Below are 21,873 nucleotides of genomic sequence, written 5' to 3' on the forward strand. Positions count from 1 at the left end.
AGTAATCCAGTCTTGCTGGCTGCCGGACAACAGTGGGGTCACTGCCAGACTGACGGGGGATGGGAGAAGAAATGGTGCCGGAGAGTGAGAATCTGGCAGGTCTGTTGCCACGGCCACCTCCTCAGGGGAGTGTCTCAGACACTCATTATCTTTTAGGGAACAGATCGCTGGGCTGCCAGTTCCTTTACATACTGTCATGCACAATGATAATGGCAGCAAACTGAGTATGCAGATCGTCTTCCATTGCAGCAATCAGCTATCTAGTGGCTGCTGCTGGTGAACAGTGGAGGTATCATAGAATCACAGGACAGTTATTCCAGTCATGGTCCATTGTGGTCATGTTATCTCTCTTTAAAAGCAATCCAGCTTGTCTCACGCCCCTGCCTTCTTGTCATAGCACTGCAAATTCTTTCCTTTCAGACATTTATTTAGTTCCCTTTTGAATGCGACCATTGAATCTACCTCCACTCATTCCCTGATAGTGGCTTCAGATCCAAACTCTTCACTGTGTAGAACATGTACCCTTAGGTTGTTTGTGGGTTTTTTTTGCAACCTACATTCTCTGACCCGTACGTTTTCACCCTTCTGACAATCTACTGGAATGAATGATTTTAAATACCACCATTAGATCTCCTCACAAGCTTTTCCAGGACAACGCCAGCTTTTTCAATCTATTAGCGTAACTGAAGATCCTCATCCCTGGAATCATTTTGGTAAATCTGTTCTGAACACTGGAAAATAGGAGCAGGAGTAGTCCACCAGGCCCCTCATGCCTGCACCATCCTTCAACATGATCATAGCTGAGCTATGCTGGTCTCAACACCTCCTCTATGCCAATTCACCATAGCTCTCAATTCCTCAATCTTTCAAATATTTATCTCTTTACTTTCGCGATGCAGGGCGGAAACAGTTCCCTTCGGCCTACTGAGTCCATGCCGATAGCGATCACCTACTGAGTCTATGCCGATAGCGATCACCTACTGAGTCCATGCCGACAGCGATCACCAGCGCTATCCTTCACCCAGGGATAATTTACAATTTTACCAAAGCCAATTAACCTACAAACCTGTACGTCTTTGGAGTGTTGGGAGGAAACCGAAGCACCCGGAGAAAACCCACGCAGGTCACGGGGAGAACAGACAAATTCCGTACAGACGGTTCCCGTAGTGAGGATTGAACCAGGGTTTCTGGCGCTGTAAGGCAGTAACTCTACCGCTGCACCACTGTACCGCCCCTTGTTGCATCTTTAACATAGATATAATCCGGCTCCACCAACATCAGGGTCGGAGAATTCCAGAGATTCACCCTCTGAGAAAAGAAATTTCTATGCACCTCAGTTTTAAATAATCAATGCCTTATTTTGTAGCCATGTCCCCTTGCTCGTTACTCTCCCACACGTTGAATCATCCCAACATCCATCCTGTCAACAACGCAGGAACTTGTATATGTTTGAATAAGGTCACTCCTAATTCTTCTGGCCTCCAAGTCTTCACACAGAGGGAGGTGGGTATATGGAACAAGAACAAGATCGTTGAGGCAGGGACGAGAACAACATTTCAAAGGCATTTGGACACGTGCATGGATAGGGAAGTTTAGAGGGATATGACCTAAAATGGAGATGGGGCATTTTGCTTGGTTTGGGCAAGCTGGGCTGAAGGGCCTTTTTTCCATATTGTATGACCCTATGACGCGACCAATATGAACCTGTAACGTCTCAATAAGACAGCCTCTCATCGCAGGATCTGGTCTTGTGAATCTCCTTTGGACTACTTCCAAAGCTACCAGATCCTTTTTTAAGTAAGTGACCTGAAGCTGTGCACAGTATTGCAGGTGTGGCCTCAACACCCTGCACAACCATGACAAAACCTCCCTATTTGTAAACAACAACCAGTTAACAATGAAAGGCTGACGTGTCGTTAGCAAACACTAGACCCTTGCTGGAGTCTCAAGAATGCACACAAAGTATGTTGAGGTGCCCAGATGAGACAAAACCTGGAGCATTGTGCTCTCCTTACCTAAACAAACAAGATAACTTTATTAGGGGGAGTGCAGCAAAGATCCATCAGTCTTGTTCCTCTTCAGCTGATGGGATATGTCAGCAGAGAGTAAGATGGCTAGGTCTTTATTCCCTTATACATAAAAATGTATACAATTCTCAAAGGACATGGTGGATGCAGGCAGAATATTTCTCCAGGCTAAGGATTCTCTGACTTGTTTAGAAAATAAAGAGCAGGCCATTAGTACTGAGATGAGGAGAAATGTCTTCACTCATAGGATGATCAGTCTTTGAAATCCTCTACTCACAGGACTTTGGAGGCTCAATCATTCTGCATGGAAAGTAGAAACTGATAGATTTCTGAAAACCAGGATATGGGGATCAAGCAGGAACATAGCATTTGATGGAGAAGATCGGCCAGAGATTGCAAAGTGGAGCAGGATCACTGGTCGAAATGGCCAACTCCATCTCCTAATTCCCGTATTCTTATGTTGCCAATGCTGCAACTGGGATCAATCCACAGAAATACAAGGGAAGGAGGCCATCTCTATTCCTTGGGAAGAATAGGCTCAGTTCTTTGTGAAAGACTGGGTATTCAGTTGTTACTGGATTCTACCATGCTCCTTGACTTTGAAAATGCCCTAAGTAGGAGATATTGAGGTTTCACCTTTTTAATATTTTAGTACTCGTCTTGTACTGGCTGATCAGGTTTCAGTTCCTGAGAATCTGAAGAGGAAAAGGAACAGGTGATGTGGGGATGGAGAGAAGTGAGAGGGGCATGTTTCTGACATCTGTATGTTATAAATCGGAAGATTGTAGTGTGGGCGGGAGTTTGGATGGGTGTGGAGCTGGTGTGAGCTGGAGGTTGGATGGGTGTGGCGCTGGTGTGAGCAGGAGGTTGGATGGGTGGCGCTGTAGTGAGTGTCGAATGTGAAGTGGTGTAGTGGAGCTGATGAACACTAATTATGTGCTGATTGATGGTGCTTGTTGATAGATGCATAAATCAGGATGTGGTGAACTCAGCATTGCCTACGGTTACTGATATAATGGATAGGACATGTGACATCATTTGTTGATGTGCTCATTAGCCTTCACAAGAGATTTTAGTTTAGTTTACTTTAGACATACACTGTGGAATCAGGCCCATCGACATCGCTGACCAGCGATCCCCGCACACTAACACTATCCTACATGCTAGGGACAATTTACAATTTTACCATGCCAATTAACCTTCAACCTGTACGACTTTGGAGTGCGGGAGGAAACCGGAACACCCGGCGAAAATCCAAGCAGGTCATGGGGAGAACGTACAAACTCCGTACAGACATGCACCGTAGTCAGGATTGAACCTGGATCTCTGGTGCTGTAAGGCAGCAATTCTACCGCTGCGTCACCATGGTTCCTTATTGTTTCTTTTTGTAATTTGCCTTAGAACCTAGAACATTGAACAGTACAGCACAGGAATGGACCCTTCGGCCCACAATCATTGAGCTTATTGCAATACTACACCTTGGACTCAGAACTTGTCTCTTAGCGTTGACCTCAAAGGTGACTTGCTCTTGAGATACATCTGGTGGATGTTTGATGGTCTCCGGCCCTCTGTGGACATGCTAGATTCCACCTGTATGACCCGGGCCTCTAGTACAATATCTGAAAACCACAAAGCCCAGTTACTAATGTGTAGCGCTTTAGTTATTAATTGCCGGTTCCAAACACAAGACACCTCCCATTTCCTTGGGTGCAGGTGGGTTACTCTGGCACTCATTGCACTAGCCCAGTGAAGTATCTCACCAATCAACAATGTCGAAAATGAACAGGCAGTAAAGGTTGGAGTGTAACCCTATTGCAATGAACAGATATAGGTTCATTTTTCATTGCATTTCCAAAACTCATTGAATTTAGACTCCTCACTGTTTCCTTTTGTAACTCGCCTTAGAACCTAGAACATAGAACATACCACACAGGAACAGGCCCTTCAGCCCACAATATCTGCAACAAACACGATGCCAAGTTGAACTGATCTCATCTGCCTGTACATGAGACATATCCCTCTATTCCCTGCACTTTCTTGTGCCTACCCAAAAGCCTCTGAAATGTCACTATTGTACCTGCCTCCCCTATCGCCCCTGGCAATGTGTTCCAGGCCCCAAACACTCTCTGTGTAAAAAAAACGCCCACACATCTCCAATAAACTTTCCTCCTCTCTGCTTATAGTTATGCCATCTATTGTTGGACATTTCCACCTTGGGACGAAGGTTCTGACTGTCCTCATTACAGGAGTCCAGAACCAGTCTGCACCTTACAACTGTCAGATCAGGATTCATTGCCTCCTAGAGTATGTTCAACACTGTGAAGCTGAAATGTGGCACCATAATTAAATACTAGTACCCCACCCTCCCCCCCAGGAAACAATTGAATGCTGGTGAGAAATATTGGACAGCCGTGAATTTTTGAAATCAGAGTTTTGCAGATCGGCACTGGGTCAAATGAGTGAAAGCCATTTGTGTTATTTAACTCTTTTAACATGATGTTTAAAGCAGTAAAATCTTGTATTGAAAAGCTGCATATTCATGTTGTAAAACTGCTTTGTCAGCTCTGGGTAGCATGCACAGTGCAACCCTATAGTCCTTCCCTTCTAATAAATCTGCACGGAACAGCAAATTAATTCCTAGGGCATTTTAATTCTGTTTAGCTCTGCATTATCTTGAGAGCACAGTTGCCACAACCCTTTATAGCTTTAATACAAGGTACTTATTTTTAACATACAGCTCCAACATAAGGAAAGAACATTTGGACATCTCAATCACTTTAAATACCAGCACAGCACGTGAGCAACATTAACGTCCTTCGTGGATTCACGCCAACTCCAAATGCAGGCATCTATAGCAGACTGATATCTGTATACTAAAACTCGTTTGTTTGTTCCTGAACTACAGCCAAAACAGTACATGATAGCGTGACAATTTTAGGACCACCTTGCTCACCGTCATCCCATTAGTGCTAATGGAAGAAGTTTCGTTGAAATTGGTTATATTTTTTAAGTTATTCACATTTTAAAGTTTAAATCTATCTCCTAGGGGGAGAGGGGGGAGGGGGGAGGAGGGAGCATAAGGGGGGTTGAGGGGGATGGAGTGGGGGGAGGGGAGGAGGGAGGGGTTGGGGGGGAGGAGGGAGGGGGTGAGGAGGGAGGGAGGGGTGGAGAAGGGAGGGGGGGGGGAGGAGAGGGTGCTGCACCAATGCAGGAGAGGTTTGGGCCCAACGGGTCCACTTGGTCTAGTTTGTATATAAGGATCTGATAACTTCCGCCGGTTTGCAAAGCTCACATTGGATAAAGGGAACCATTGGAGTCTGAAGAAGGGTTCCGACCCGAAATATCACCTATTCCTTTTCTCCAGAGGTGCTGCCTGACCTGCTGAGTTACTCCAGCATTTTGTGTAAATAAAACTGAAGCAGTAATGTACAATCACATGGTGAAAAAAACAGTGACTATCTAAAATTATGAAATTCAATATTAAGTCCCAAAGGCTTCCACGTAGTCAGAAGGAAGATGAGGTATTCGGTTGAATTCAATTGAAAGATACAGCATCGAAACAAGTCCTTCAGCCCCCCAAATGCATGCTGCCCATCAATCACCCATTCACACTAGTTTTTCCTCCTCCCAATCTGTCATGGGCTCCTCCATTGTCATAGTGAGGCTCACCACAAATTGGAGGAACAGCATCTCATATTTCGCTTGGACAGCTCCCCCTTCCCAGTTCTCTCACTGTCTTCCTGTCTCCCATTACATCCTATCTTTGTCCCGCCCCCTTCCCTGACATCAGTCTGAAGAAGGGTCTCCACCCGAAACATCACCCATTCCTTCTCTCCTGAGATGCTGCCTGACCCACTGAGTTACTCCAGCATTTTGTGATACCCTCGATTTGAACCAGCATCTCTAGTTATTTTCCTACGCACTAGTTTGATGTTATTCCACTTTCGCATCCGCTCCCTACACCCTCAGGGCAATTTACAGAGGCCAATTAATCTACAGACCCGCATGTCCTTTGGATGTGGGAGGAAACCGTAACACCTGGAGGAAATTAATGTGGTCACAGGGAGAATGTGCAAACTCCATACAATCTCCGGGGTCAGAATTGAACCCTGGTCTCTGGCACTGGGGGGCAGTTGCTCTACCAGATATTGTTCCTCAAGCTTAAGTTGGGTATTGTCCGAGCAATGTAAGAGGTGAAAGACACAGATGTCAGATGGGGAGTGGGGAAGAGAATTAAAGTAACAGTTTACAGCATTACCCTTGAAGACTGAAGGGAGGTGTTTCCAAAGTGAAAAGCAGAAATTGCAGCAAGTCACAAAGCAACGGCTACCTTGATCTTCAGTCACCTGCTACTTAGACTTTTTAACCTCACTCCCACACCCTCTAGCTTTGATCTGCCATGTTGCACCAACGATGTCCAATATAAGGTCGAGAACTGTTTACACTATCCTCCTGATTAAATTTTACTGATTGTATGCCTCGTTGTCATCTTCCCCTCAGCCAACAATGAACCATTCCACATTTTCCTTAGGAAAATAACTGCAGATGCTGGTACAAATCGAAGGTATCACAGAATGCAGGAATAACTCAGCGGGTCAGGCAGCATCTCAGGAGAGAAGGAATGGGTGACATTTCGGGTCGAGACCCTTCTTCAGACTGAAGAAAGGTCTCGACCCGAAACATCACCCACATTTTCCTTGAGCATTGTCTCCTATGATCTGTGTTTTCACACCTTACCCTTTCATATCTCGGCATCTCCCTCTCCCCTGACCCTCAGTCTGAAGAAGGGTCTCGACCTGAAACGTCACCCACATTTTCATTGAGCATTGTCTCCTTTGATCTGTGTTTTCACACCTTACCCTTTCATATCTCGGCATCTCCCTCTCCCCTGACCCTCAGTCTGAAGAAAGCTCTCGACCCGAAAGTGCACCATTCCTTCTCTCCAGAGATACTGCCTCTCCCGCTGAGTTACTGCAGCATTTTGTGTCTATCTTCTGTGTAAATTAGCATCTGCAGTTCCTTCCCATACAGTTCTGGTCACTGCATTAAAGAGAGCAATAACAATAGTAAGAGTATAGAAATAATTTACAAACCTGCTGTCAGGGCTGGAGGATTAAATTTATGGGAAAATTGGAGGCTGAGGGGAGATTAACTAAAGGTGGATAAAATCATGAGATGCTTATTTGCAGTGAATAAAAAAAGTCGATTTGCTTTGAAAACAGTGAACAGGACTTTCTAAATGATGCTCAATATGCTCTTTATTGCTGAGTTACGCCAGCACTTTGTGTCCTTTTGTGTATTAATCAACATCTGCAGTTCTATGCTTCTAAATCACTGTTAGCAGCTTCAGGACCTCGGCGTTAAACATTGAACGCACTTAAATTTGGGTGGTACAATGGCACAGCGGTAGAGTTGCTCCCTTACTGCGCCAGAGACCCAGGCGCTGTCTACGGATGTTGTCTGTACGGAGTTTGTATGTCCTCCCTGTGACTGCATGGGTTTTCTCCAGTTTCCTTCCACAATCCAAAGACATACAGGTTTGTAGGTTAGTTGGCTTGGTATAATTGTTCATTGTCCCTAATGTGTGTAGGATAGTGTTAAGGTGATCGGTGCAGACTCGGTGGGTGGTAGGGCCTGCTTCCATGCTGCATCTCTAAACTAAACTAAACTAAATCCTGCAGTTGCCCACAGTTTCAAAGTGTTATTGTGATAAGCTGCCTTACTTACAGCGGCATTACTTTAACCAAATCTGGACCATTTCGCCCAGATAAAGGCAATATAGGAGAATACAACCATAATTATTTTGGTAGGAAGAATAGAAAAACAAATGCCTAACAGTCCAGTCTTGATCAGTGGTGCTAAATGAGCATTGGCAGCAGCTTTGTATACTGATTGTGGAATTTTTTTATGGTCATTATCAGAGAAGAACAAGTAGCTGGTTCTATTTGTGGTGTTAAATATGACCAAATGAATTTCTTGGCAACAGTATTATCAGCAGAGCTAATATTAAACTTTATCATAAGATTGGATATTGTAAAACAAAGCCATGAGGGACACAGGATTGGAAACTTGGGAAAGAAATGTGTCCTTGGTCATTCTGACTAAACCTACCTCAGTGGAACCAGATTTTAGAAGCAGGGAACAATGAGTAGCTGCTTCACACACACAAAGTTTTCGTTAAAGTGACTGAATATCAATCCCCTAAACATTCATCCTTACCCCTATCCCCATCAATCAAACACAACTAAATTTATAACAAAAGGGTTAAAAGAAAGAGAAAAGTTAAAACCCCAGAGCAAAACCCCAACACAGCATAAAAATAGCTTTTTTCCACGAGTGGTAGTTCTACTCAATAACCAAAGTCTGTAGTTTATTTTTTGCTGTGGTTTATTTTCACCCACATGTTTAGACCGTAATGTTGTATCCTTATTGTTTTGATGTGTTTATGCTTTATTCTTGATTGTTAACTGTATGTTTGTGTTGTCATTTGTGAGCGGAGCACCAAGGCACATTCCTTGTATATGCACATACTTGGCCAATAAACCTATTCATTCATTCATTCATTCAAAAATTAAGCTTGCTGTGAGAAAGGAATATGGTAACTGTGTAAGGGGTTTTCTGCGCCGAGCTTTCGCCCGACCTAAGGTCCCCGTGCCTTGCTCTGATCCTTTGACCAGGCCGCGCACACTGGTTCCCCATGAGTGGTTCGACCCACTCACCCCCTACGGTTCTAGACACTGGACTTGGATGCAGGAGCGTTTATAGTGCAGAAAAATTCAACCAGACCAGATTTGAAGACCAGGGTTTAAATGGAAAAGGCTTTTATTGAGCGCTTGGGACTATTGTCCATGAATACTTATACAGTTCTATAAGACATATCTATAAGACACATACCGAATTACATGAATACTTTTGACTATGAATCATAAAACGCACAGTTCTACAAGACATATACACAACTGTAAGATGGGGAACGTACGACACATCGCAAAATTGACCAACACATATTCCTTTACACACCCACGTTTATTCAAACCACCCTCCCCTCTACACTAAACTATGTCCAGGATATGCAGGATTGGGGTACATGCTCACCATGGGGCTATTACTGGGGTTACTGGCTGTTCGTGCTGCTTCTCCGCTGCTTTCCGTGAGGGTCGTGCTTGTCCCCTGAATTTCTTCCTTCCGTTTCTTGTGTTCCTTGCAGGTTTTCTTGCTGTATTTCTTCTCGAGTTGCGTGCCGGTTCCTCTCTCTTGCACTTCGCTTCTTCTTGCCTGTCTTTTCTTCCTCCTGCATCCGTTTGACTTGAGTTTAAAACCCAAAAGTCGTGGCCAGTTATACTATTCTGACCCGTCCTATCTCCCGCCAGATCTTGGGATCTCTTTGTTTAAAAGATATGTATGAGTTTTCTCTCTGATCTACGCTTATGTCCGGGGGTACCGGGGATGGCCAGATGGTGTTAATTGGTATTTCGTTGCGAGGTGATGGGTTTAACTGGTTTCCCATCACCTACCAGGTAGTGTTCTATGGGCTATTGTGCCCCCTTAACGAGATTAACTGTGTAGGTCGGCTTGGGGCATTGTGAGTATGCTGATGTCAGCGCCCCAGTGTCTGGACTTCGACCTGGTTTCGCAGGTTTCTGCATGGCCAATACCCATCCATTGTTCTGGCCGTGGCTTTGCAGAAACCTAGAGACTGGGCTGTTGTGGCTGGTCATGAGGTCCTGCGGCCATCAGCTGGAGGAGCCAGCGCTGCCGTCGCAGCTGCGGCTTGCCTGCAGTCCGTCTGTCTTTTGTGTTTTTTGTTGTTTTTGTCTGAATTGTAGTTTTAATATGATGTAGTGTTGTATATTATGTTTTGGGGGGGGGGGTGGGAGGGAACGGGAACTGTAACATTCTCTCTCCCGAACGGAGACGCGACCTTTGTTCTGTGTCGTGTCTCCGTTCCCGTTGCGGCCTACCACCGGCCATGCACCTGGGACCACCTGGGGCTCTGGTTCGCAGAGCCCACGGCCCGGACTCACCACCTGCGGCGCTGGCTGCCTGCGGATGCTGCGGGAACGGCTGCGACTCGTCTCCGGAGGCTCCGGCGCGGGCCGCGTGGACGTCGGAAGCCCGCAGGCCCCTGGGTGGGGGCCGATATCGGGAGCTCCAGCAGCGGCAGAGGCAGCGTGTTCGCCCGCCCCGAATCGCGGGGCTTGGGTCGGCCCGCCGCGGACCTTTCACCGTCCGGCGCGGCCTGAAATAGGCCGCGGGATTTTTCACCGCCCAGTGGGGGCTTCAATATCGGGAGCCCCGACCGCCCCGACGTGGCAACTCCAACAGCCTGACCGCGGGACAAGACGGCAGGGAAGAGAAAAAGACATTCTGGCCTTCCATCACAGTGAGGAGGGACTGGAGGAGACTCACTGATGGATGTTTCTTTTTGTTTGGTGTTAGTTGTGATTGCATGTTATTGCATTTTTATTGATTAATCTTATTGGTCTTATTGTTCAACTGCGGGTAATGTTTCATTTCACTACACATTTATGTGTATGTGACAAATAAACGACTATTGACTATTGACTATATTGAGATTGTGACATCCCTTGGTATAACTGACCGCAGCCTTTCTCCGCTATCAGCCCCAGTCTCCCGTTTAAAATGTCCAAACTGCAGCTCTTTGGTTTGGTGTTGCTTGCAGAATGAGGGAAAACTTCTCAAATCTTACAACTGTTAACTTCAAAAAACTTTGAATTCCATAACAGAATAAAACATCAGTGAAGAATTGGAGCTAATGTGCACACAAAGTAAAACTAGATCAATTTGAACATTTGTTTTAATTGGTTTACGGATAACATTGTTAATGTTTTATCCATTTAATTTAAAAACATGACGTAAAAATTCAGTAGGGAAGCGCTATCTTTTTCAGTGCCATTACAACAAAATCAAAATTTTCCAGATTTCACCTTCATTACACAGTGTGCCTGGCCTAACCAGGCCTCTCCAGAAATACGGACTGCCATTTCCCATCCCGAACTGTGTTTGTGCGGATATGCCATCGGGCACTGAAGTAATGAGGTCATTCCTGGTGCAGCTCTCGACTCAAGTGTTGCCATGTGAAATTAGGTCACTGATCCGAAGCACATCTGTTGTTGTAATCTCACAACCCAAACAGATTTTTCTACCACTGCCTGAACTGCAGTGGCTCTATTTAAAGAGGTCCCGCTGAGCAGGTCCCCTGCCAACACTGACAACATTTTACTTACCTGCTGGCTCTACAGTGGGGTCCCCCACCACTGCGGTACCAATACCTATTGGTCTCAAACCCAGAATACTTGTCTAATACCACTGCCCGACCCCTAACCCCACTCCATCTCTTAAGATTTTCAACTTTAGAGATGCAGCATGGAAACAGGCCCTTCAGCCCACTAAGTCCGAGCCGACCAGCAATCACCCAGTACACTAGCACTATCCTACACACTGGGGCCAATTTACAATTCTACTGAACCTGCAAATCTGCATGTCTTTGGAGTGTGAGAGGAAACTGGAGCACCCGGAGGGAGAATGTACAAACTCCATACGGAGAAACCCGAGGTCAGGTTTTAACCCGGGTCTCTGGCGCTGCAAGGCAGCAGCTCTACCGCTCTACCTATACAGGCCTTCGCACTATTGATCCTCAATCTGATCGTCCTTCATATCCATGTGCCTCCCTCACATCACGCCTAGCCCCTTTTCCTCTCTCCCACACAATCCTCAGCTACAGCCCTGACATGGGTGAATTATTTAGTGTGCTCCATGAATGAAGAACTTTTCCTTGATTAAGGTCAGTTTAGTAGTGCCTGATGTTCTTGATCGCTGGTTCTCTTGAAGCTCTCTTATAGCAGATTGACGGACAGAAACATTCACTTCCCCACCAAGCAACGACCGATTGAGGTGTTTCTCTGTGCCCCAAGGAAATTTCAGGCATCTATATTTTCATTTTATGTAAATTTAGTTTCTGTAAATAAGGCCCAACAAATCTGATCTTGCCATTGCAGATGACTTTCTCCATAGACCTGAAAGGATTTAACAAGAAGAAAGTAGTCAAAAATCACAATTTGGGTCGGCACAGTGGTGCAATGGTAGAGTTGCTGCCTTATACCACCAGAGACCCAGGTTTAATCCTGCTGTCTGTATAGAATTTGCATGTTCTCCAGGTGACCACGTGGATTTTCTCTGGGTGCTCCAATTTCCTCCCACATTCCAAAGACGTGCAGGTTTGTACGTTAATTGGCTTTGTTAAAAACTGTAAATTGTCCTTATAGTGTAAGATGGTGCTAGTGTGCGGGGATCGCTGGTCGGCGCGGACATGGTGAGCCGAAGGGCCCTTTTCCATGCTGTATCTCTAAACTAAAAAATATACATAGTTTTTTAAAAACACTGAATTCCTATGATGGAATAAAGGGAATATTCCTATTTTGTTTTCCTCTATTAAAGTCTGCAAGATTTCATTGTGTTGCCCCTTTAAAAAAATCCTACAGAACTGTTTTGGGGCCTCAGTTTTTTTCCCTCAACGTCAATGGATAATGAAGCTTTTGTTAATTGGAACCTCATCTTTTTCAATTATGTTCAGTATTTTTCAGACTTTTCGAATGAAGGAAGTTACTTGGTTTTGGTGAGTACGTGCTATTTTGATTATTTTGCCTGGTATGTATTAGTTAATTAAATATTGGCCTGGATTTAAATTGGAACTGCCAATGCTTAACTGACCAACTAAATTGTAAAAATACAAGAGTTACATGAAAGCAATTGTGAAATTTCAATTGTGTAAATCGTGTGAAAGTCTCTCAGCATGAGGTGATTACATTAATAATTGCTATTTATAATCAACGAGTTGAGGTTATTTAGATGATTTGATTGGTAGCAGAATGGGTTGTTTGTGAAAATAGAAGAGGAATGCTTTTGCTATTGTGTTCAGGAGGCATGTTAATAATGTGAAAAACATCTTGATGTAAGATTATACTCCAAATGGGTTTTTTTCAGAATAGATAAATTTATTAGTGATCTTGATAATGATTTCTACTTGGTTTTGGTAAGCACGTGCTACTTTGATTATTTTGCCTGCTATGTATTAGTTAATTAAATATTGGCCTGGATTTAAATGGGAATTGCTAATGCTTAACTGACCTACTAAATTTAATTCTGCATGTTTAAAAAATCACAAAGACCTCAAAGGTAAAAAACCTGTTCTTTTGCTTGGTAAAGTTTTGATATTTACATGAAGGATGCCAGAAGTTGGAGGCAGTGGATGTGACATCGATGGTTGCCTTCTCCTGATATGTGAAGAAATAAACTCCTTTTTACAAGCTGCGTACTTTAGGTTTGTTGCATCAGATTATTCCTGCTTCTTGGCCACGAAACAACAACTTTTGCAATGATGAATGTAAGTTTATACTATGAGCTTTATCTTTTCTTTTGCATATTTCAATAGGTTGTTGACCAATAGTGACAGAAGAAAATCGTGATTTGACAAAATGGACTTCCAAATAGTGTCACCGTGGATTCTGTTTCTCTTTGTTTTGAGGCAAGAAGCAAGGACCTTCTGGACAGCATGTATACTGATGATGCAGCGACCGGTTCATACTTAGAAAATCTCAAGTTGGTACACAGTGAAGACAAAGCGTTCTCATCTATTTCCCAAATTCTATTTAAATGGAATTAAGGTTTGGAGGCATTGTGTGACACACTACCATTGCTGTTTTTGACATTCAGCATTATGCCTGGGAATGAATTTCTAATCATTAGTATATTTAAGAATTAAAGCAGGCATTAGCAATCATCAACAGACATGATTTGAACGTTATCAAAGCCAATGAGATAATTCATGGGCAGAACACAAAAATCTGGAGGAATTCAACAGGTTAGGCAGCATCTGCGGAGGGAATGGCCAGACGACATTTTGGGTCGGGATCCTTCTTCAGACAATTGATGGTCTTTTCTTTCACCTACTTGAGATTGGGAGGATTATGGATGTAAACTCGAAAGTAATTCCAATTGCATCTGTGTTTGCAATGTAAAATAAACATGTTAAAGTATCATTTGAGAAGGGAAGAAAAGATTACCTTAATTTTACAAACAAAGAGAGGAGCGGCCTGTATTTAATGATAGAATAATCCCAAGCCAAATAAATTGAATTGTTCTGGAAAATAGAATGTCCACAAGATGAGTAAATAAACTGTTAATAAATTAGATATTTGTGTTGTACTTTTAACATTGTATTGAATGGTCAGGTCACTCCCAAGGTGAGGAACAATTAGTGGGATGCTCCATTTAGGATAGGACAGGTTTCGAGGGATATGGGCTAAATGTGGGCAGGTGGGACTAGTGTAGCTGGGACATGTTGGCCGGCGGGGGCAAGTTGAACCAAAGGTCTGTTTCCACGCTGTATCACTCTATGACTATGACTCTATTTGGATATGCATCATAGAAGCATTAAAACTGCACCACTAAATGGGATTTCTTGTAAAACTATTTTTCTTTAGGAAAAATTGTAATAAATTACCTCAGTAAAATTTACAAAATATCAATCAGGTAAGGTTCTGGCGAGTGTCAGGAAAGCATTAGTAAGAATTGTGAAATGATGCTTTCCTCTGGAAATATTTGTCTATAATTATTTTGTAAAGTACATTTGATAGCCTGGCCAAGGCAATGGCAAGGGGAAATGAGTAAAGATCCCTAAACCTTCTCCAGATCTGCTGATAACATCATATGAAAGCCAGGAAGTGCTTTGTATCGGCCGTTGCTTGCTATATTATAATGGATGCTGTGTTTGATGCTGGATATGTGTTTGATTTGTAATGCATGGGCTAATGGTACAGAACTGGACAGAAATATTTTCCATGGAGATGTTCATTTATTTGGCAACAGCCTGAATGAAGTAAATTGGTTTGTATGACTCACGACAGCGTACAAGCTCTCTAAATCATCAATGCGTTAAAAATCATTCACTTACTAAACTATATTTAATTAATGAAACAGTAAGGATGGTTTATTGCTCTTGTACCTCTCAGAGGAATTGAACCGGAAGTGCAGAACAACACAAGACTTCGACTGGGACAGTTGAAGGCAAAGGAGAATTGTTGTCCAACAAGAATAAACCTGCAAGCAAAGTTGGGAAAAGGAAAAGTTGAAGAATTTCTGAAAACAGTCATTTGTTTGATAAGGCGGCATGGTGGCGCAGCAGTAGAGTTGTGCCACCATGCCGCCTTATCAAACAAATGACTGTTTTCAGAAATTCTTCAACTTTTCCTTTTCCCAACTTTGCTTGCAGGATTATTCCAAAGACGTACAGGTTTGTAGGTTAATTGGCTTTTGTAAATTGTCCCTAGTGTGTCAGACAGAACGGGTGTATGGTTGATTGTTGGTGGCAGTGTGGGCGCAGACTCGGTGGGCTGAAGTTCCTGTTTCCCCCCCCCCCCCCCCCTCCCCCCTCTGTATCTCTAAAACTAAAACTGATATGGTAAACCTTGCTTTCTCTGAAATTGGTGCTTGAAATATGTGCAAATTGTTTGGGGCAGTAGCAAATTAATTTGTGTGCCTCCTGAAGAAGGATTGGAAATTAAGTGGCACAGTGGCATAGCTGGTAGAGCTGCTGTCTCACAGTGCTAGAGACCCAGGTTCGATCCTGACCTCAGGTTCTGTTTGTGTAGACGTTGCACATTCTCACTGTGACCGCATGGGTTTCTTCCGGGTGCTCTGGAAGAAACCCACATCTCAAAGATATGAGGGTTTGTAGATTAATTGGCCTCTGAAAATTGCCCGTAATTTATAGGCAGTGGATGTGAAAAGGATGATTGATGGTCAACATGGACATGGTGGGCTGAAGGGCCTGTTTCCATGCTGCATCTTTCAATTAATCTATCAATCAAGACTGAGTGAGTTAATTTTAGTTCATTGTTACATGTACCAAGGTACAGTGAAAAGCTTTTTGTTGCACGCTTACCACTCAGCGGAAAGTGTAACATGATCACAATTTAGCCGTTCACAGTGTTGGCACAGTGGAGTGGGAGCCTGGTTCTCTGGCAGAATGTGAACTTGGGATAACACTGTGCTTGAAAGGGTTAAATACCATGAGCTTTCATGGAATTGGTGCTCTGTGCTCTGTAAATGTGGGCTGCCTCCAGACAATCGTTGGCAAGGTGCAGGCAGTTCAAAGATTGCAAGGATAGTGAGAACCAGTTTGAGACATAAAGACTTGTCTGAACCAGTTTGAAACATGAATAATTTCCTACACATAGTCATGCATAAAACACCTTGTTACTTGTTGAAATATAGTTTTAGTTGTTAGAGATACAGTGCGGAAACAGGTCCTTAGGCCCACTGAGTCTGCACCAACCAGTAATCACCCATACACTAGTTCTCTCCTACACCCTAGGGACAATTTACAGAAACAAATTAACCTACAAACCTCCACATCTGTGAGAGGAAACTGGAGCACCCAGAGAAAACCCACGTGGTCACAGGGAGAAAGTACAAACTCCAGACAGACAGCGCCCGTAGTCAGGATGCAACCTAATGTACTTTTACAGTATTATTTTCAGAAGGTTTGCCTGATTTTGAGATTTATTTCTCTCTAGGAAAGAGTTGGGATTTCCTCACAGCTGGAATGGTCATTGGTTTGGAGGATGCTCTGACTCTGGGAATTCCGCAGGCAAACCTGGAGCAAGTGGTCACAGAAATTCCCCAAGGCACCCATGGACAGCATGTAGTTCCTTTCTAGTACCACCCATCGCGAACGTAGCCCCGGCAGTTGGCTCGGGGAGAGCCCTCTTCCGCCTGGCGCCTACCCCTCCCACTGGGAGGGACCCCAACACTGTACCATGTTGCCATAGGCCCAGCCAATGTATTGAGCATGGTTTGATGCTCAATGTACTGAGCACTGGGCTTCAGTGGAAGATTGTGTTCAGACCACCTCGGAAAGAACAGTATGCTTCAGGGATAAACAGCCGGCAGTCTTGAGCATATCTATGCCATCAAGAATCTTTGGCGGATTCGAGAGCCAGTAAGGAATTCTAGAGATAGAAACAAAAAGCTGGAGTAACTCAGTGGGATAGGCAGCATCTCTGGAGACCCTTCTTCAGACTGCAGTCAAGCCTGATGAACCTGACTGAGTTTTGTTGAAAAGGTAACCGATGTGACAGCTGAATACTTGTATATTGATCTCACTTCCGAGAAGACGTCAGGTTTTAAAATCTCTCCATAAGAAACTGTTCCTCGCGTACAAGTTGCAAGGTACAGCATGGTAACCTTTATTGAGCCTTGTTTGCAAGATGATTGACTAAATACATCAGGGTATGTTGGCACGATTGTACCTCCGCCTACAATAGACACAAAATGCTGGAGTAACTCAACGGGCCAGGCAGCATTTCTGGATCTGGGCCTCTGCCTGTTGTTCCATTGAGCACAATTGGCTTTCTGCTGTTTGCTGTTCAGCTTGTCTCCAAGTATGTGGCTGGTGTTGAAACAGTGGCATCATTACCAAGTTGGAAGCCAGGTGTTAGCGCTTCTGACCTCTCACTCTCCCATTGTCCAGCAACAGCGCCCTCGCATATTAATGAGAGGTAAGAGATGGCTGGCATAAGAACCACAAATGCATTCGTTTGAGTGGGTTCACTGATCTTGAGTGAAAACATAAGCAATTCACTTAATGTTCTCAATTAATTTCTAATACTTTTAAGGTGTTTTAAGCTATTATTGCAAATAAAAAATAATTGTTGATTTGATTAATTTTAAATGTTACTGCCTTTTATGTTATGATGGGCTTGATTATTATCCTGGTGCTCAACACCAAACTCATAACTTGTTCAGAAAGATATTTAAATCTCTGACCCGCAGTTCTCGTTTTTTTCCAACATCAGTTCTCGTGAGGTTTCAGTTTCAACGGATCACTGGCGTCCAGCAGTCACGATGTCATCAAACTGGCGGAGCAAGCACATTAAAGAATTCTCACGGGTTGCCAAGCTGGGGAGGAAAAGCTTAATTTATAGATGATAATTAAAATATTTAACAGATTTTTTAATATCAATGCACAAACATCGTAAAGAATGAGATCATTTTTTATAATAAAATTTGTTTATTATTTCATGGTTTATTATATTTTTAACATTTTTGAAGGATTTACAATTCTAATTCAACATTTTTATAAACCAACAGCGTCTACAAATTATGGCTTGGAATCCCTTAAAATTCAGACCTCATGACTAAACTTCACATTTTCAGGGTGTTTAGTAATTGCTTGAAATATTCATCAGTTCAACTGATTTCCCTTAATTGTGGTGAAAGTTTTAGAGAAGGGCAAATCACTGCCTGCAACTTCGATTGTGTGGATAACTGTGTTTGCAGGGAAAATTCATAAATTACTGTCAATTTCACGGTGTAGTAACTGCAATGGTATTACCTTCACCCTTGCCATTGCTGTTGAAGGAAAGCCACTGTTAATTTGTAATGGTCTTCTGAAATAATATGTCCAGAACTAGTAAGTATTGGCTTTGAAATTGAGCAATGATCCAGATTTAGTTAATAGCTTAACAGTGCTTTACTCTTAGGATCTTACTCTAAGTTCTTAGGATCATAAGACATAGGAGCAGAATTAGGTCATTCAGCCCATCAAGTCTGCTCTGGCCATTGGATCATGGCTGATCTATTTTTTCCCTCACACCCCATTCTCCTGCCTTCTCCCTGTAACAATAGTTGTGCATCAATTAACACAAAACAATTGAGTTTAATGTTGTAGCTGATTGGGAAGAACTATTAAGGTTCTAGGACACAAAATACTGGAGTATTTCAGCGGAAAAGGCAACATCTGCAGACAGGCATCTGCAGTTCTTTGATTCCAGATTGGGTTCTAGATTGAGGTTAGGTTGAGTATAGCGCCATGTGACCAGCAGAACTGACCTGCAAATAAGTTAGTTGATTGAAGGTTAAAGGTATTGAATGAAATTTTAAAGGAAAGAGAAATAGGAATTATTTTTGCTGGGAGATAGATAGGGTCCCTGGAATCATTTTTACAATGGAGGTGCTGAAAATGTTTTATCGTTAAGTCAACTTGACAGCAATCTTTTTTACAACATGTGTGTTACTGCACTTGTCACTCCAGGATCCAACACTGTTGGATACGGAAAAATTAGAGTCAATCCTTTCATGAGTGAAGATGTGCACAAAATGCCGGAGTAACTCAGCGGGCCGGGCAGCATCTCTGGATAGAAGGAATGGGTGCCATTTCGGGTCGAGACCCTTCTTCGGACCTCTCTCCGACTTTTCATGAGTGAAGTTGGAAAACAATCTTCTGGGCAAAAGTTGTTAATTTAACATTTGTTAATTGATGGTATGAAAGTAATATGGCAATATGAAGTAATGGAGCAGTTGGTGTTCTCCTGGAATTGTAGAAGAGGCTGGGGCTGAATGGCCCAGTTGTGATTCTAGTTTTGTGATGTTGCTCGATTCAGGTCCCTCTTCTTAGTGGACAATAGCTAAAAACATTGATTTTAGAGGTACAGGTACCTTGAAATGACCCTCCAAAATTCCAAGAAGTTAAACCAAAGCAGCTATAGAAATTGTAATTACCACATTTATTCTTTGACTGTAAACCAATCTCACCATCACTTTCACTGCGAGTGTAATTTAAGTAGCAATCCACTACTTGAGGATGGAAGAATTTGTATTGTTATTGATATGTTAGAAAAACTAGATTAGTATTGCTTTTTCATTCCTTTTCTACATATCAGTAAACATCATCTTAAGCAAAACATTAACTCAGGTAAAGGATTTAATTAATGCAGTTTAGTTTATTTTAATTTAGAGATACAGCGTGGAAAGAGGCCCTTCAGCCCACTGAGTCCGCACCAACCAGCGATCACCCCATACACCAGTTCTATCCTACACACCAGGGACATTTTTTTGTTGCAGAAGTCAATTACGCAACAAACCTGTACATCTTTGGAATATGGAAGGAAACTGGAGCACCTGGAGAAAACCTATGTGGTCACAGGGAGAACGTACAAACTCCATGCAGACAGCACCCATCGTCAGGATTGAACCTTGGTCTCCGGCGCTGTAAGGCAGCAACTCTACTGCTGCACTCCTGTTCAAAGATCTCCTCTGGTGCTCTCCCACTTTGAATCTTGCTCCATATATTTTCCTGGATTACATAATTACATTATTCACTCTAGTTACAGAAACTTTAAAAAAATATTTGCAATTAGTTATTTATCAATCATATTAATGTACATTTAGAAATCTGAAGAGCATATAAGTATAATGACAGACATAATAGATGCACAATCCTAATCTTATGGCATAATGCCTATCCCCTAGTTGAAATAATAAATTTGCACTAAAGCATAGAATGTAAAGTAAGAAATAAATTACTATGAGAACTATTCCTCCATCGTAGACATTGCAGGATTTCTGCACATCATCTTTGCACCATATTATAACACTATTTGTGGGATCCAAACAATCATGCTGACGAATGTGAAAAATCAGCTCATCTGTAACAGAGATGGAACAAATAAACCTTTTATTATCATTGATTTTGTTTGCGATGTTCTCATTATTCTATACCGCGATTCACAATCGATTTCTAGAAATCACTTTTTTTCCCTTTGGAACAAGATCTTCATTAATTATCAAGTGCCATTTTAATCCAATACCATATTTTCCAAGTACTATCAGATATTTCATCCTGGTATACTTTAGACGGCTATCTTTCTAACAAATTAATGCTGACATTTTGACATTTTTAATCTGTTTGTTGCTGAAATTGTGATTAAATAGACCAGTGCAGGGTAAATGTTCAGTCTGAGATAAAGGAATTAACCAATGTTGTTCAAGCATCTCCGATAGTTGCCATCCCACTTTAGAATGTTGTTCCACTGTAATATATTGGTATTCCTTGCAGATATATGATGTTATCAGATAAACACTAAGTGATTGAGTAACACCACAGAGTTGAGTTTGCTGAGTTACGCCAGCACTTTGTGTCATTTATTTGTAAATCAGCATCTGCAGTTCCTTGTATCTATATTAGATAGCCACTGGCCTTCACCAGGGCATTTGAGTACAGAAGTTGGGATGCTATCTTAAAGTTGTACAAGATGTTGGTGATCATATAGTGGAGAGAGGAAGGGATAGTTGGGGGCAAAACTCGTTGCCAGGACTCGACGGCCTGTACTTTAGGGAAAGGTTGGACAGGTTAGGACTTTATTCCTTGGAGCGCAGAAGGAAGATGTATAAAGTCATGAGGGGGTATATAGGGTGGATGCCCAAAGTCTTTCATCCAAGGTAGGGGAATCAAGAACCAGAGGACATAGGTTTAGGTTGAGAGGAGAAAAATTTAATACAAACCGAAGGCGGAGCTTTTCACTCAGAGGATGGTGGGTAAATGGAACGAGCAGCCAAAGGAGGTAGTTGAGGCAGGTACTATAACAGCATTTAAAAGACATTGGACAAGAGTTTAGTGAGGAAATGTTAAGTGGGATATGGGCCAAACATGGGCAAATGGGACTAACTTAGATGGGGCATCTTGATTGGCATGGATGAACTTTGCTGAAGGGCCTGCTGACTCTATGACTCCAAGTAGTTAATCATCCTCAGATAATAAGGCATCAAGGGTGAGGCCCAGTGCTGGAGAAAGATAGATAGAGAGCATCATCAAACCTAGGGTGAGGATGAGTTTGAAGAAGATTCAGTGGCAGGGGTACAATGGTGAACAAGGGATCGACACAAGCATCTTTGGAAAAGGGAGGTGGGGTTGGTTGGGGATATTGAGGGATATAAAGTGATCAGAAATGTTCTGGCTGTCATTAAGAGATGGGAATAAGCAAAT

General features: G+C 42.8%; 1 protein-coding gene and 1 pseudogene across 3 annotated transcripts in view; one reads left to right on the plus strand and one right to left on the minus strand.

Moving 5' to 3' along the window:
- LOC144600369 (tetratricopeptide repeat protein 9A-like) overlaps positions 1 to 15,158 on the plus strand; it is a 32,187-nt pseudogene extending 17,029 nt beyond the window's left edge. Inside the window, exons 3-4 of the transcript XR_013548130.1 lie at positions 12,622 to 12,663; positions 13,480 to 15,158. The product of XR_013548130.1 is annotated as a tetratricopeptide repeat protein 9A-like (transcript). The remainder of the gene's footprint in view (positions 1 to 12,621; positions 12,664 to 13,479) is intronic.
- A 2,981-nt stretch (positions 15,159 to 18,139) lies between these two features.
- Positions 18,140 to 21,873, minus strand: part of mgarpa (mitochondria localized glutamic acid rich protein a) — a 30,252-nt gene continuing 26,518 nt past the window's right edge. For both annotated transcript variants that reach the window (XM_078404708.1, XM_078404698.1), the window contains one exon: positions 18,140 to 20,536. The gene's annotated coding sequence lies outside the window, so the exon portion shown is untranslated. The remainder of the gene's footprint in view (positions 20,537 to 21,873) is intronic.

Source organism: Rhinoraja longicauda, chromosome 1, assembly GCF_053455715.1.
Source record: "Rhinoraja longicauda isolate Sanriku21f chromosome 1, sRhiLon1.1, whole genome shotgun sequence".
In the NCBI taxonomy this organism is placed as follows: Eukaryota; Metazoa; Chordata; class Chondrichthyes; order Rajiformes; family Arhynchobatidae; genus Rhinoraja; species Rhinoraja longicauda.